This window comes from Erigeron canadensis, chromosome 6 (genome assembly GCF_010389155.1).
Source record: "Erigeron canadensis isolate Cc75 chromosome 6, C_canadensis_v1, whole genome shotgun sequence".
Classification (NCBI taxonomy): Eukaryota; Viridiplantae; Streptophyta; class Magnoliopsida; order Asterales; family Asteraceae; genus Erigeron; species Erigeron canadensis.
In genome coordinates, this window is record NC_057766.1 from 9387452 (window position 1) to 9404806 (window position 17355).

Sequence of the window (17355 nt, forward strand, 5' to 3'; positions counted from 1 at the left end):
TTTATATTAAAATTAAAATAAAGTCAGAATCGAAAACGTACGTATTCTTCTTCAATTATTATTGTTGTTATTTGTTGAATTATTGAAAGTGGGCATCAGTTATTCCGTTTCTGTGGGTAGAAGTTATCAGAATATGTCCCTGAATTAAATCAGTAGATAACTATAATCTCATTACTTAATGGCTAAGTAGTTGATTATTATGTTGTAAATAATACTTGTAACTATGTTAAAAAAAAAAAAATACTTGGTAACTAATCAATCAGAAAAATGATACTCTTAAAAGATTAAAGATAATAACTTTACTATCTTTATCCATAATTATTAAAAAGTTAGTTCAACTGGTGTATTCTTAGGTTTTATCCAAGGTCTTGAGTTCGATTTTTACGGATGATAAGTCTTGGAGTTTTTCCTCCGAATACTTATAACGACCTATAGTCAATATCTTGTTGTCTAGGATACGTGTAAAACTTCATCATTATACGGTGATGTTTTCTTTTTCCTCCGAATACTTATAACGGCCTATAGTCAATATCTTGTTGTCTAGGGTACGTGTAAAACTTCATCATTATACGGTGATGTTTTCTTGATGTCATATCCCAAATATTAAAAAAAAAAATTAAAAAGTTAAAGTCATGAATAGTAATCCTTACAACCACATAGTGACTGATCTATCTATAATTTTAAAGTGATGATCGTTTCCCATAAGTTTTAAACAAAGTTGTCTTTTTCAATATACTAAAGGGGTTAGCTAATATGCTGTTAACAGCATTTAGTTGGCTGTTGTTGCCCTCACATTCAGGGAGGATGATTATTTATTTATCATGTGGGAAATTCAGGGGAAGTGTTTGTGAAAGTAGCAGGAATGATGTTAACAGCATTTTATATTTTCCCTATACTAAAACACTCTTGTTTTAAGAGCATTCCCAATGTCAAATTATAAGTAAGCATCTAATGTCATCTTTTATAAGTTTTAGGTTGTAATATCTTGATGATATATGAAAAAGGTTAAAATGTATACTAAAATTACTTTCAGGCTTGCAAAATATGAGGATAGAACTTTTGATTTCTGTTTTCATAAGCAAGATTATTAATCACTTGTCCAACCGTTGATTATTTGATACCTCGACTCAATGTCAAGTCGTGAGAAGGTCTTTTGTGAAAACGTATAAGAGTATATAAGATGTTTTTTTGAAATAAACTTTTGAGAAATTTTTTTTGAAAGCTTATATAAATTACATTTCTTTAGTACAACAATTGGTTGAAAGCACACTTATAAGTTGATACGTATCAAGTTTTTTTATTGCCTTTTTCATCTTAAAATTGATATAATTATTTAATTTTAAGCAGTTTGTTACGTTAATTTAGAAAAATTATGCTTTTCTAAATTTCATAATTTTACTGAAGTAAATCCTTTTGAAAAATATTGTGAGTTACTACCTAAACTACTAGCATTCACCACCATTTTAAAACTAATTCCTCAACATTGATATATTTTAACCGTATACTATATAATCGAGAAAGAAAAACGATTTAAAAAACACTTTCTTGAGGAACATTTATGAAAAGATGTATTCAAGGTAGGTTTGTCATTATAGGAAAATGGGACACCTAGGAAAGAATTGTACTATTAGAAGGATTATGATAAATCCTCTTAAAAATTATTCTAATAATCCCTCTAATAACCTTAAATATGTTATCCATTTATTCTTTCACTTAATTTTATCCATTGATTTATTCACATGTCATAATCAAATTTTTAAAAAGATAATTAGTTTATGTTTTAGGAGGATTTATCATTCCCCTATTACAATAGTGTGTACATTTTTTCAAAACAAAGAAAAAAGAAATTACAATTGCTCAACATTGACATATTTTAACCGAGAGAAAAAGGTTTTAGAAAACACTTTCTTGAGGACCATTTTTGAATAGAAATATGCAAGTCGAGTAGATTTGTCATAATTAAAAAATGAAAAAGCAGCTAGTAATGTTACCGAGTGTTACATTGATTCACACACCAACATGGTGGGTGTGTGTCATCAAAACTAACCAGGGAGTCAAGCTATCAAACTATCAAGCACAACAAAACAAACAAAACGAATTACATGAAGAAGATATAAAAATAGAAGGGACAAAGGCATGAGAATATACCCAATTATGGCAAAAATGCTATGTAATGTACTCTACTACTCAATTTGCTATTCAGTGTAACCAACTACGTTTTTTGGGTTATTCAACGCAGGAAACCTGCTACACAACAAGTAGCCGGTTACCACTTGCTTTTTTTATTTTTTATTTTTTATTAAAAAAACGCAGGCAACCTGCTATGTAATTATACTTTGAGTTATTCTTTTTTATTAAAAAAATTCAGTAAATTCCAAAACTAAAAAGATACAAGAATGTAGTAACAAGAAAGTGTATCAAGAAACCGCCATTACTTGAAGAGCTTACAACTTGAGTGGCCGGGGAAGGGGTTTTGTCCACCGGCAATAAGGACGGCGGCGGTGGCGGGGGAGGTGAAAGATTGACGGCGTCATCGTAATACTCTAAATCAAATTCTGAACAAATCCTTGCCAGGAAAACTTTTCAAACACCTTCGCCGGAAAAAATGGTAATCTCGCCGGAAAACGGAAACGATTTGAATAAACCCTATCTTGCTCATTACTTTGAATTAAGATTAACACCAAAAAACTCTTGATCAAATTCCGAACAAATCTTTGCTAGGAAAACTTTCAAACACCTTCGCCGGAAAAATGGTAATCTCGCCGGAAAACTTTAAAAACACGATTATTTTGTTATTCCTTCGAGTTACGACTCGAAACCAACACCAAAACACTCTAAAAACAACTCCGCACAAACCCTAGCCAACAAACTTTTGGTTACGAGATTGCCGGAAAATTCAAAGTGTCACCGGAAAATGTAACCGTCACCAAACTCAACTAATCGGAAAACTGAAAGAACGAAGATGATCAAAATTTGATCGCGATTTAAACCTTATGATTTTCCAGGTCGAATTGATGATGAACAAGATTGAATTAGAAGAGAGAAGTGATAGAAAATATGTTGTTTATTTTTTTTTCCTTTTCTGCGTGTTTTTCATTTTTTTATAAATAAAATATATATAACCGGATGAATTACCTTGTGTAGCAGGTTGCCTGCGTTGAATAACCCAAAAAACGTAGTTGGTTACACTGAATAGCAAGTCGAGTAGTTGGGTACATTACATAGCCTTTTTGCCATAATTAGGTACATTCCCATGCCTTTATCCCAAAATAGAAAGGTGGTCACGTCTTCAACATATAATTGAACCGCACCATAAAGTTCCATCCTCCTTGGATCATAATCAGTTAAAATGGGTCTTCAAAAGCGAATTGAGTCTCAGGTAAACTTCCACAAGTTTTCTTTTCCGAAATTTACAATTGAAATTAATTTTCTTAATCCAAAACTTGGGAATCTTTTAGGTATTCGGAATTAACAATAACCACGAGGAATATCGTCATATCGATGTGATCTTTAAAAGATAGAGACCTTTAATGAAATACATACAAACCATAAGGACCAACAGTGTAAATAATCCAACATATAAATAGGGCCTAAATTATATATTGTCTAACGTCATGTTTCTTTTTTACTTAATTAACTTAATAGGTAAGAACTTAATCATTCAGTCAAATTTTATGTTTCTTTTTTGACTTAATAAATAAAAATAACCGTCAATTACCTTTATTTTACTTAATATATACAGACATTCTTTATGCATTCAGCCACTTAATACACACTCAACACTTAATAACTAAAAAAATAAATAGGCCCTAAGTCTCATTTAAGTATCATAGTTTGACTTTTTTTTTATCCTATTTTGACCGTAATTATTTTGAGTTGTGTTATATAAGAGTTGATATAAAACATATGGACGGTTCTGTTTTTAATATAATTTTCAATGATATAAAGTTTATCTAACTATCATATATATATTATAGACTTAAAATATTTACGCTCAAAGTTAAATAGAAAAAACTTCGAAAATTAGATGACACAGAATAAATAATAGAGCACCATTTTGGTAGCTAATCTCCAACTCAAAAATCATTAACCTTAATTTGCATCTCTATTCAAGTCACCCTGAATAATCGATCTATATTTGATGGATGGCTTTAAGTTTTTATAGTACAGCATAATTAATAGGGTCGTCATATCATGTCCATTTATCATAAATAAAGAACTACACACATGACGTACTTATCACACCACAAGAACCTGTGTCTTCACATCCTGAAAAGTGATCAATAGCACGGAAACTACATCAAAATTCAAATAAACCATGTCCACTTCACATACATTTACCATCATAAAAAACTAACATGTCAAAAGAATACAAACTCAGTTGGATTATGGTAGTCGTAGCCATAAAAACCAAATTTGATACCGGTCTTACAACTCCTACGCCACATCACAGTATAGTTAGGCAATTATAGACTCTGAAAGCAAATTATAGAAGAAACAAGTGGTCGATACAAGTAGAAACATGTAATATTTAGTTAGCATTGTATTAACTAGCAAGTTCTTGTTTTCGATCCGTCAATTATAAAAATAAAAATAAAATAGAAAACCGTTAGTATCTACGTTAGACATGACAAAAATCTTTACATGGTTGACAATTTTTTCGTACAAACTAAATTCAGGATAAGGTATTAGGTTAGAAATGGACTATATAGACCAAATGTGTCACCTACTTGAGGCCTAAAAATAGAAGCACAAATTGGAAATCAGAATATTCGGATATAGGGATGTCATTTTTCAAAAAGTTCAGAGCGCGTTTAGTTGAAGAAAATGTTTTTAAGTTTTTCATTTTTAGTTTTCTAGAAAATGAAAAGGTTTTCATTTCTAAAAAACCCTTAAAAATTTTGAAAACGCATTCAAAATAAAAGATGGAGTTTTCATTTTTTCATTTTAGAAAACTAGAAAACATGTTTAAATTCACTTGTTTTCTAATTTTAGGTTTATAAAAGGTTTAGAAAATAGAAAAGTGAAAACAAAAACTGAAAAAAACAGTTTTCTAATTTTAGTGCAAAAGTTGGAAAAGAGAATTTTCATTTTCTAGGAAAACTTTTAAAAAATTACAATTTGAACGCGTTTTCTGTTTTCTATGTTTTCTTGAAAAATGAAAATGGAAAACAAAGGAGTTTTCTTGAACTAAATGCACCCTCATATTCTCAGATGTCAAAAAAGTCCAAATGTTTTCTTTCTATTTTGTTATTTGCATATATATTGCTTTAAACTCTGTCTCTGGTAATATTGCCTAATTCTAATCAAGGATCCATAAAAACCCAAATAGTGATAGTGATTATTTAGTGAATTGCTAATGAAGAATGATAAAGTTGGTCACCAACTATTTAACAAACACTTGCAAGTGAATTCAGTTAAAAGTTGTCGAAAGAATGAATGTATATAGAAAAAAGAACATCTTAGATCATTTGTTAAATTCTATTGGCTATATGTTTCTACCATCACAAAGAGGGAGGAAGGGTACGTGTCTCATATGTTTGGTGTCGCTTCAAAGTGGATTACCAGGTCAAGCATGCTCACAAAACCCCTTGTTAATGACTAATTCAACAAGAACCTACTTTCAACAAGCAACAAGCAACAAACACCAACTATAGATCATTTAAGGCATGTGATGAATAAAAAATCTTCCATTAACCTTCAAAACTATACACGACAGACTAACCTTTCGAGCTTTTTGATTTGGATGCATGTCCCATCTTATTGTTGGAGTGTGATCATTTTATTATAAATCGCATGTTCGGGAATAATTTAAGCCTACGAGGTCACATGAAATGACACGGTAACTCGATAATATTAATTGATATATTAAAGTAATATATTGATTAGTCTGATCACGAAATGATTAATTAAACATAATTAAAGGGTTAGTTATATTTAATTGATTAAAAAGGAGGATTAAAATGTGAAAATCAAAAAATGGACTTGGACCTAAAGTCCATGATGGGGGACGGCCACTTAGAGGCTTGTTTAAGCCTTTATGTTGCTTATTTTCCAAGCTAAGGTTAACCTAATTAAGCCCTATAAATAGAGGCTTAATTCTTGGTTTTTCACACACTTTTTAACATAAGCAATTCTCTCCTTTTTCTTCCTTTCTCTTTGAAGTGGCCGAAATTCCTTCTCCTTGAGGGGTTTCGAATTTGAAGTTTAAGGTTCAAGCAAAAGGTTTATTTGGTTTGTGATTGAGTACTAGCATACGTTATTCGGGGTGTCTAGTGTGCGATCGTAGATGGGTTTTGCTTTAAACCCTAAGCATTAATAATAATCTTATTATTATTATCTTTATTGGAGCTTGCATAAGGTACACGACTAAATTTTAGTCTTTGTTAATTAATTTGATTGCATATATGTTTCGATTTCTTCTGTTGCGCATACTCGTGATTATGTTTGTTTAAGTGTTCATATTCTAACAGTGGTATCACGAGCCACATATGTGATCTATTAATTACAAAGATCAAAACTTGAAGGGGAGTTTAAGGGTTGGTTGATTTTAATTAATTGTTAAATAATTAAAAGGTTGTTTTTCTTATTTTTAATTAATTAAATCGGATCTTGATTAAATAAAAATTAGGGTTTTTGTTTAATTAAATTTTCAACCTCATTCAATGGAGATTGAAACCCTCAAGCAAGTTTTGAATTATGAATTGACATGATTTATGTGATGAATTGCATGATTATGTGTATCTTGATTATTTAAAGTTGTTAAATAATATTAAAATACAAGAAATTCATGCAAAATTTATTGTGATTTTACTGGATATATAGAGATATATTTGCAAAGCATGATGATCCAATAATTAGGGTTGATTATTAGATAATTATGTGACAATGTGAATTTTTCGTGTAAATTTTCTGGTTTGCGACAGTTTACTAAAAACTTCATATCTTTTAATAGGTAATGAGTTAGAAGCCCAAATTCGGATTGTAGATTGTCGACTCATAGGGCTACAACTTTGTAGTTCTTGTCGAAAGCTGAATCTGACCAGAAACAGGCTCAAACTGGTCGTGAAGCTACTGGAAATTTCCAGTCAGCATGTTTTATGTGTTTATGTGCTAAATTGTTAGTTATTTTGTTCAAAGGCTTATGCAATCAAGGTAACTTGATGCATGTGGTCCTCTTTTCCGGAAGGGGGGAGCCGGGTTCAAACATATGCATGAACCATAGTGACCATGTTTAGGTGGCCTACCTTAACTTGTTACTTGATTAAGTAGTTCGGAAATTAGTAAGTTTATTAATTTTTGTATTGTTTATAAGTTGTATAAAGGTTATGCAAAAATTGGTTTTTGAAATAAACTTGACTAAGAACTATCGAAATAGAGATTTCATTAATAAAATTGGAGTCTTGCAACCTTGAGATACATCGGCTCACCCATTTGAACAAACTCTAAGAGAGGTATAAGTCGGAGTGCGCTAGCCTTCTAAAAGGGCGGGTTTTTAATTGCGTTCATCGCAAACCTTTGCCCTTGCGCTTCTTTGTGCGTTCAAATGGAGCTACCAAGCTCTCTTGTGCTGTAAGACTATATAAATGATTTTATTAAATATTATGTTTCGAAGATTATGCATGAGTCTTCAAACATAAACTTTTGATTCACATCAAATGCATTACCCATTTAAAGTTAAGTCAATGCCACCCACTTTGCTAAGAACACTTGCCAGTGCTTTTTGCTCTACGTGAGACGTAGGTGAATTGTATCTCTTCAAGGTGGATTACCACTCGTTGTGAGACAGCGGTGGACTATCTACATGTTCTTAATTGAGAGACTTAAAACGAGTTAAGAGGTGAGACCTTAACTCGCGGCATAAGATGGGACAAAACATGTTTACAAAACACTTAATACCCTTTTACAGTGTTGTTGTAAGTCCCATAATTCTAGGAGTTGCATGAATGCAATTATCGAGTCTCGATTACCTTTTGAATACCGTCATTTCTATTTTGAATACCGTCATTTCTAGCAGATTAACTGATGAAATGATTGTATGTCAAGTTGGATCCTAGCCTTAGTGAAAGTAATTTGTTAGATGAATTTAACAAGGGTGAATTACATTTCTTAAGGATAATTATCGGAATACTGATAATTGAACTTTTGTCTGTTTTGTAGATGAAAACAAATAATACCACTCAAAACATACATCAATCGGCATTTAGGTCGATGTTGGAAAGGGAAAAGCTTTCTGGGCCGAATTTCAATGATTGGTATTGTTAGCTCAGGATCATTTTGAGAGCTGAGAGGAAATACCAAGTCCTTGAAGAGCCAAGACCCGTTGCTCCTGCTGCCAATGCTTCTATTGAAGCATTAGCAGATTATGCTGCTGCATATAATAGACATAATTAGGTCGCTTGTCTGATGTTGGGAAGCATGAATGCTGACCTACAAAAGCAATTTGAGCATTCATTTCCACGTGATATGCTTACTGAACTCAAGTCTATGTTCGAGAAGCAAGCTGGCGTGGAGTTATTCGATCTTATCGATGTACTTCATGACTTGCGACATGAACAAGGAACACCGGTGAGCGCTCATATCCTTAAGATGAAAGGATATTTTGAGCAGTTGGATAGGTTGAATTATGCTTATGCAAAGCCAGTACAAATTGGTATGATTCTCAAGTCCTTGTCTAAGGATTTTGAAGAGTTTGGACGCAATTATACTATGCATAGCATGGATAAAACCGTTATGGAACTTCTTGCCATGGCTAATGAGTTTGAAAAGAAGTTGCCAAAGAAAACTGCTACTCCCAATGTTCTCATGATCAAGGGGAGAAAGGTCTAAAAAGGCAAACAACCGAAGGGAAAGGGTAAGGCTGAAGGTAAAGGAAAGCAAATTGCTGCTGCTCCTAAACCTAAGAAGACCCCTCCGGCGAAGAACGAACATCCCGCTAAGAACCTACCTTGTTACCATTGTAATGAAGTGGGTCATTGGAAGCGGAATTGTCCCAAGTATCTTGCTGAGTTGAAGAAGAAGCAGCCCGGTACGTCCGGGACTTCAGGTATATTCTTCACCATTGAATTATATTCATTTTCTAAGCGGAATTCATGGGTTTACGACACTGGGTTTGGTACTCATATCTGTAATTTATTACAGCGGCTTAGAAGGGGAAAGAAACTGAAACCGGGATCTTTGCAACTGTTCGTGGGAAATGGCCTACCAGCAGCTGTAGAAGAAATCGGAGATTATCATTTGGTTTTACCTAGTGGTTTAATAATTGTTTTGAACGATTGTCATTATGCACCTTCTATTACTAGAGGTGTTATTTCAGTTTCTTTGTTGAAAAACAACGAATTCGTTAATGTCTTTAATGATATTGGTATTTCAGTTTCTCGGAATAATGTTCATTATTTTGATGCTATTGCTTGTGATGGTATTTATGAAATTGATATGCGTGGTTGTGATTCAAAGGATAATTCAATGTATAATGTTAGCAAACGAGTCAAGCCCAATTCGGACTCGACTTATCTTTGGCATTGTCGACTTGCTCATGTTGGCAAGAAACACATTGAAAGACTTCAAAGGGATGGTGTCTTGCAAACAAATGATGAATCATTTGAAAAATGCGTATCTTGTGTTTCTGGCAAAATGACAAGGAGACCTTTTCAAAATAAACCGGAAAGGGCTAAAGAGCTACTTGGACTAATACATTCAGATGTATGTGACCCATTTAGACATGTGTCAAGGAGAGGTGCTAGCTATTTCGTCACTTTTACGGATGATTTCAGTCGTTATGGTTATGTTTACTTGATTAAGCATAAACATGAAGTCTTTGTAACATTCAAGAAATTTAAAAGTGAAGTGGAGAATCAACTCGGTAAAACCATCAAGATCCTTCGTTCGGATCAAGGTGGTGAATACTTAAATCAAGAGTTTAAAGATTATCTCAAAGCTTGTGGAATAGTTCAACAGCTTACTCCTCCATATACTCCTCAACACAATGGTGTTTCGGAGAAGAGGAATCGAACCTTGTTGGAAATGGTTCGATTAATGATGAATCATACGACTCTTCCTTTTTCGTTTTGGGATTATGCCCTTGAGACTGCTGTTCGCATTCTCAATATGGTTCCAACTAAGAAAGTTGACAAGACACCGCATGAATTGTGGCATGGAAGTGTTCCTCATTTGTCTTACTTAAAAGTCTGGGGATGTGAGGCACTCGTGAAATGAGATACGCCTGACAAGCTTGGACCTAGATCTATAAAGTGCATCTTTGTAGGATACCCAAAGGAAACGATGGGTTACTACTTCTACTTTCCTATGGAAAACACTGTCAAGGTCCATCGATATGCTAAGTTCTTTGAGGAGAAACTCATATCTCAAAAAGACAGTGGGAGGATTGTTGAACTTGATGAGCATCAAGAAGATGTGTCAACTTCTAAAGATACTAGCAATCTTCAACTTAGGGGGGGGGGGATGTTCAAAGAGATGAATCTCAAGATGAACTTCAAGTTGAAGATAAAGCGATTCCACTTCGTAGGTCCTCAAGGACAATACGTGCTCGTGATAGATTAAATCGTATGATTGAGTCTGAAGAACACGTAGTAGGAGATTTGAATGAACCTCCTAATTTCAATGCTGCATTATCAGATTCGGAATCTGACAAATGGCTTGAATCTGCGAATGTGGAAATAAAATCCATGAAAGACAATCAAGTCTGGAGCTTGGTTGATCTTCCACCAAATGGTAGAACCGTTGGGTGCAAATGGATCTTCAAGAAGAAGACCGACATGGATGGAAATATACACACCTATAAAGCTTGTCTTGTGGCGAAAGGTTATACTCAACTCTTTGGAGTTGTTATGAGGAAACCTTTTCTCCGGTGCGGACATTAGAGCTATTAGGATCATCTTAGCCATAGCAGCGTACTATGACTTTGAGATATGGCAAATGGATGTCAAAACCGCTTTCTTGAATGGTTTTTTAGACGAGGAAGTCTATATGGTACAACCAGAAGGTTTTGTTGATCCTAAATATCCCAACAAAGTATGCAAACTTCAAAGGTCCATTTATGGGCTAAAGCAAGTATCAAGGAGTTGGAATAAAAGGTTTGATGAAGAGATCAAAAAGTTTGATTTTGTTCAGAATCCTGATGAGCCATGTGTATATCGCAAAGCTAGTGGGAGTAATGTTAGTTTCTTTGTCTTGTGGTGTCGATGACATATTGATGATAGGAAATCACATTCCAATGTTGAAAGACGTTAAATCTTATCATGGAAAGTGTTTCGCTATGAAAGACTTGGGTGAAGAAGCATTCATACTTGGAATCAAAATCTATAGAGATAGAAGTAAACGGTTGATCGGATTAATTCAAAGTGCGTATATAGATAAGATCTTGAAGAGATTCAAGATGGAAAATTCTAAGCGCGGGAATTTGCTTATGCAAGAAGGACTTAATTTATCCAACAAGAATGGTGCTTCTACACCTGAAGAGGTGGAGCGTATGAAGAGAGTCCCTTATGCTTCGACGGTGGGATCTATCATGTATGCGGTTAGATGCACTAGACCTGGTGTTGCGTTCGCGCAAAATATAGTAAGCCGATATCAGCAAAATCCCGGAGAGGATTATTGGACTGCTATGAAAACATTCTTAAGTACATGCGTGCTACTAAAGAATTGTTTTTGGTGTATGGAGGAAATCCAGATCAAGAGCTTAAAGTCACTGGATACTGTGATGCTGGATTTCAGACTGATAAGGATGATACCAAGTCTCAGTCAGGGTATGTCTTCATTTTGAATGGAGGAGCAGTAGATTGGAAGAGCAAGAAGCAATCTACTGTTGCTATGTCTGCTACAGAGTCTAAATATATAGCTGCTTCGAATGCAGCAATGGAAGCTGTCTGGATCAGAAAGTTTATTTCTGGGCTTGATGTGATGCCATCAAATAACACACCCATGGATTTGTACTGTGACAATTCTGGAGCAATTGTCATTGCCAATGAACCTGGGGTTCAAAAAGGTGCCAGACATTACCAAAGGAGATATCACTATGTTCGAGAGCAAATCGAATCACGTGAAATCAATTTACTCAAAGTTCACACAGATTATAACTTGACGGATCCTTTTACAAAGGCATTGTTAAAGGGAAAGCTCAACAAGCATGCAGAAGGCTTAGGTCATAGATATTGCTAAGTTATATCATATATTTGGATAATGGGATGTTAAACAATTGTTATTTTCAATAAATGAATTTTTATACGCAGTATAAGTGGTTTCATTTTTATAATAATTGTGTCCTATATTTGCATGTTTAAATCCATGAATATTAGTTGAATATTCTAAATGTCTATTGTCGATTAATTATATGAGAATATAATTAAAGTAAGACAATTGTGAACGATTGATGAAAATATTTAAGGGAATATTTTGAAGATGATGGATCGTACCAAACTCACATGATATTCAAAAGGTGAATATTGGACTTTCCCTACAGAACGAATTATCATTTTATGGATTGGCGTCATTAAATGAAATTCGTGAAATGGTTACTTTATTTATCCTTTGACTTGAGACACAAGTGAGTTATGCATGTGTGGATTGAATTTCTTGATATAGTTCCTAACTGTCCTGAACAAGGCAGTAATAAAGGGCTATTTTCAGAAATGTTAAGAAACGACATGGCCAGACACTTGTAGTCAATACAGGATTTGTTCCTTCAATTTGCAACTGAAGTATGATACCATTTGGCGCCCTCATTAATTAATTGAAGATGTTTGTGTGGCCACACCCAAATGAACTCAAAAAGTTTTCTTGACTAATTTGGTAATCTTAATTAATTGTAGAAATGAGAAACATAATCGTTAAATTATGAAATGACATTGATCCATATTCATAATTAACAAGGGTATCTGCGCAAAGGGATATTAAAGACTAAATCATTTCAACTTGGCAATTTAAGAATCTATTCTTAAATATTTCCGGGAGCATTGGAGTGTTGCTAGACGCCAACAAATGTTATTGCCTTTATAATAACATGCTCAAGTGAGAGCTGTTGGAGTGTGATCATTTTAATACAAATCGCATGTCTGGGAATAATTTAAGCCTACGGGGTTACACGAAATGACACGGTAACTCGATAATATTAATTGATATATTAAAGTAATATATTGATTAGTTTGATCACGAAATGATTAATTAAACATAATTAAAGGATTAGTTATATTTAATTGATTAAAAATGAGGATTAAAATGTGAAAATCGAAAAATGGACTTGGACCTAAAGTCCATGATGGGGGACGGCCACTTAGAGGCTTGTTTAAGCCTTTATGTTGCTTATTTTCCAAGCTAAGATTAACCTAATTAAGCCCTATTAGTAAAGGCTTAATTCTTGGTTTTTCACACACTTTTTCACATAAGCAATTCTCTCCTTTTTCTTCCTTTCTCTTTGAAGTGGCCGAAATTCCTTCTCCTTGAGGGGTTTCGACTTTGAAGTTTAAGGTTCAAGCAAAAGGTTTGTTTGGTTTGTGATCGAGTACTAGCATACGTTATTCGGAGTGTCTAGTGTGCGATCGTAGAGGGGTTTTGCTTTAAAGCCTAAGCATTAATAATAATCTTATTATTATTATCTTTATTGGAGCTTGCATAAGGTACATGACTAAATTTTAGTCTTTGTTAATTAATTTGATTGCATATATGTTTCGATTTCTTCCGTTACACATACTCATGATTATGTTTGTTTAAGTGTTCATATTCTAACACTTATTTGCATGGAAATACATGGTATTAAGTCATAAAGCACCAAAAAAGAAAAGACCACCTGCTAGCCTACGTGCTATATATCGGTTTATCATCATTAACAAGAATCTATGTCTCCAGATCCTGAAAAGTTATAGCACAGAAAATACATCAAAATTCAATTAAACCATCCCTACTTCACATGTGTTTATCATCATTAACAACTAACCTGTCAAATAAAGAATACAAACTCAGCTGGGTTATGGTAGTCTAAGTGATTGGGCTCCGTAAATGCAGGATCATGGAGCTGGTTGGGCTCGCCATAGTCAACAAACTAACCACATAAACTTGTGCGTGTAAGTAAAAAACAGTAAATGATAAATGAAGTAAAATAAAAGAGTAGTCACAAATGAAGAAAGAAAGCAGGAAGGAACTATACCACCTCAAATACTTCGTTGAAGCAATTGACGGCAAAGTGACCAATGGCACTAACAAATGGATGCTCAATATTAACTGGAAACTTCATTTCATGATGTTGCAAACCTGCTGGTACCGATGTAGGCTGCTGTACACATGAAATATGTCATGAAATAAGTACCATGTCTCAGAGTTGTACATGGAAACAGGGATGAATGTTAAAACAAAAAGAGATATGTATCATATACACACATAACCCTCATCATGCTTCTTAAATTGCCGCCAACTTTCAATGTCATCTTCTTTTAGTGGAACATTTATGAGTTTGCGTGATATTAAGGATGGAACATCGGACCCACAATCAGAATCAGACGAGGAATCAGATCGAGAATCATCATCACCATCTTCAAAACCAGAAAAAAGAAAACTTAGCGCTAGCATCCATATATTAGCCTATAACTTGGATCTACACCAAAGATTGAATCCCCAAAAACGTGGTCTCGAAATCTAGCAACCCAAAGACTTTCATGTCCAGTATCTTCAAGCAAAAATTATTAAGGCTGGACATGGGTAAAAAACTACATTCGAGCGTTTTGTTGGTTGATTTGGAATAATCAAACTAAGAAGATCCAGTTACTAACTATGCAAAGTACCCGCAAGAGATAATTTGCACAGAGATAAATAGGACTTGTATAAACACAATATTCTACAGAATAACACAATATATATGATAACACAAATGTAGACAATGATGCAAAAATTTGTATTAGGCCAAAAGAAGTTCATACTTTTATTTTTCATCTTTATCTCTGGTTCCAAGGTCACCACATTATCCATTGGCTCAAGAGTGCCAGCAGTAGCTAGGTCGCTGCAAGAAAAACGGGTATGTGAAATACAATATATATTGGCCGGTAGGAGTACAAATTACGACAAGATTGTGCGGTACTCAGTAATTAACAACTTCTGCAGTAAAATCGTTTAATTCTTATAGAAGTTTAAAGGCATCGAATGGAACTCACTATTTCCAGTTAGGTGGCAAAACAGGGTAGATATGCGTGTAATAATAAGTTGTACTGGTAACCAAACTCTCATAATGTTGCAACTTAAACTCAGAATGCTGATCCCTCTTGGCCTCCCAAAACTTTCTTGCCACAAGTGCTGCCTTAATCCATTTATGTAAAAGAAAGGGAACTTTCTTTACAGGGCTAGTTCCTATATATCAAAGTAAAGGTATATGTAATTCCGATCCTCTTTGTGTTTTGGTGATATAGAATGTGTATATATATAAATGTACATATTTTAGCATGCGAAGTATGTACCCGCAGCTGGTTCACCCTTGTCGCTATTGCTGCTTCCAGGTAGACTGCTACTATTGTCTTTCAGCTGCTGCCATGAAGCATATAATAATAATAAGTACATTCGATTCAGTTCAATGCTTAAATGATAATAATGATAATAATAATTAGCCGTCTGGGAACCTGTGGCTGAATTGAATCCTTCGCAATGGGAATTCCCTTCAAGGTGCTTAGAAACTAAGCACATACTAAGCCCAATAAGACACATTAATTATAATAATAATAATAATTAAGCAAAGCTATGTATCTAGGACAAGTAAAACACATATATTATCTGTATGCTAAGTATAATAATAATAATCAGACATTGATGATGTCTACATGAGGACTCTTGTTGTCATTGTTACAACTTCTTTTAGTAGTATCCTTTGGCTGTTGCCGTGAAGCATATGTATAATAATAAGAAGGCCATTTAATTCAATTCAATTTTCCGATATGAACGCATCCCATAATATGCTCCCATCAAGCCATAAGCTAGGCGTGAAATGTACTCACTCCAAAAAGTTAACTCAAAGGAAGAGGGGACACCTAGACTTATAAACCGCTACCAGTACATACTTGGCTAATGTGAGATCATAACAGTACCCCACCCCTTTAAAGAGTCGACGTCCTTGTTGGTTATGGCTATGTTGGTTACTGTTGACACCCTCCTTTTTTGGGTTGAAGCCACCACTCCATAGGCTACCCCTCCGAGTGTTAGAATCTCGAAACGTAGACATACCAATTGATACGAACCTATTTCACAATATGCTCACAAGTCATAAAGCTAGGTGTAAAACTGACTCCAAAAAGTTATCTCAAAGGAGTGGACACTTGTACTTATAAACCACTAACCAATCTTATACATGCCCAATATGAGATCATAACATTTTCAAATAATAATAATGATTAGTATTATTATTATTAACCAACATTATTATTAACCAACAACTAATGAAATTAATAATAAGTCATTGATTCTTACAATATAATTCTTCTGGTGCTTCTTACAACTATTAGTATCGTTGGAATGATCAAAACCATCCTTACTATTCAATAAAAAAATAAAAATCACAATCACAATTTAATATCAAACGCGCACACACACACAAAAGAGACTTTTGTAGGATCAATGAAGATAAAAAATACGTAACCGTTTTGTATCATTAACCATGGCGATGCTCTGGTCTGCTGTGAAACCTTAATTAATAATCTCTTATTCCTCGATAGGTCGGTCGGTGTGTACGTACATGCATCATTTGTACCTTTATTTGCTCTTTATCCCCCGCTTTATCCTTTTTGGTGAGGGGTTACACTGTATTTTTTTTTTAAAGAAGGAGAAAGGAGAAGATTGGATGGGAAAAAAAGAAAAAAAAGTTATATATCAAAAAGGCATTCTCGAGTTAAATGGAAAATTAATGGAAAAAAAGAAAATACAAAGTTAATAGTGTTATTGAGTTAAATAGAAAAGAAAAGAAAGGAAAAAAAGTTATAACTTTACAATTATATACTTTTCTTTATAGCGTTGTTATTAGTTGATAAGGTTAAATTGGTAATTGTACACATAAGTTATAAACTTTCCATCCAATTCCTCCCAAAAATGGGAGGAAAGTTTTCACATAAAAAAAGCCTTAGTTTCCTTTTCTTTCCCTTTCTTTTCTTTTTTAAAAAAAACTCAAGAATGCAAAATAGAAGAGTTTTCTTATCCTTTCTTTTTCTTTCCTTTAAAAAAAACTTGAGAATGAAGCCTTATTATTATTGGATTAACCGAATAGACGATTCAATTCATTTGTTTACTGCTATTCTGGATTTGATTACTTTGTATTTGGTTCGGTTTTTTGTTAAAACTTTGAAATTGGTTTAACGTGTGATTTTGGTTTTGAAT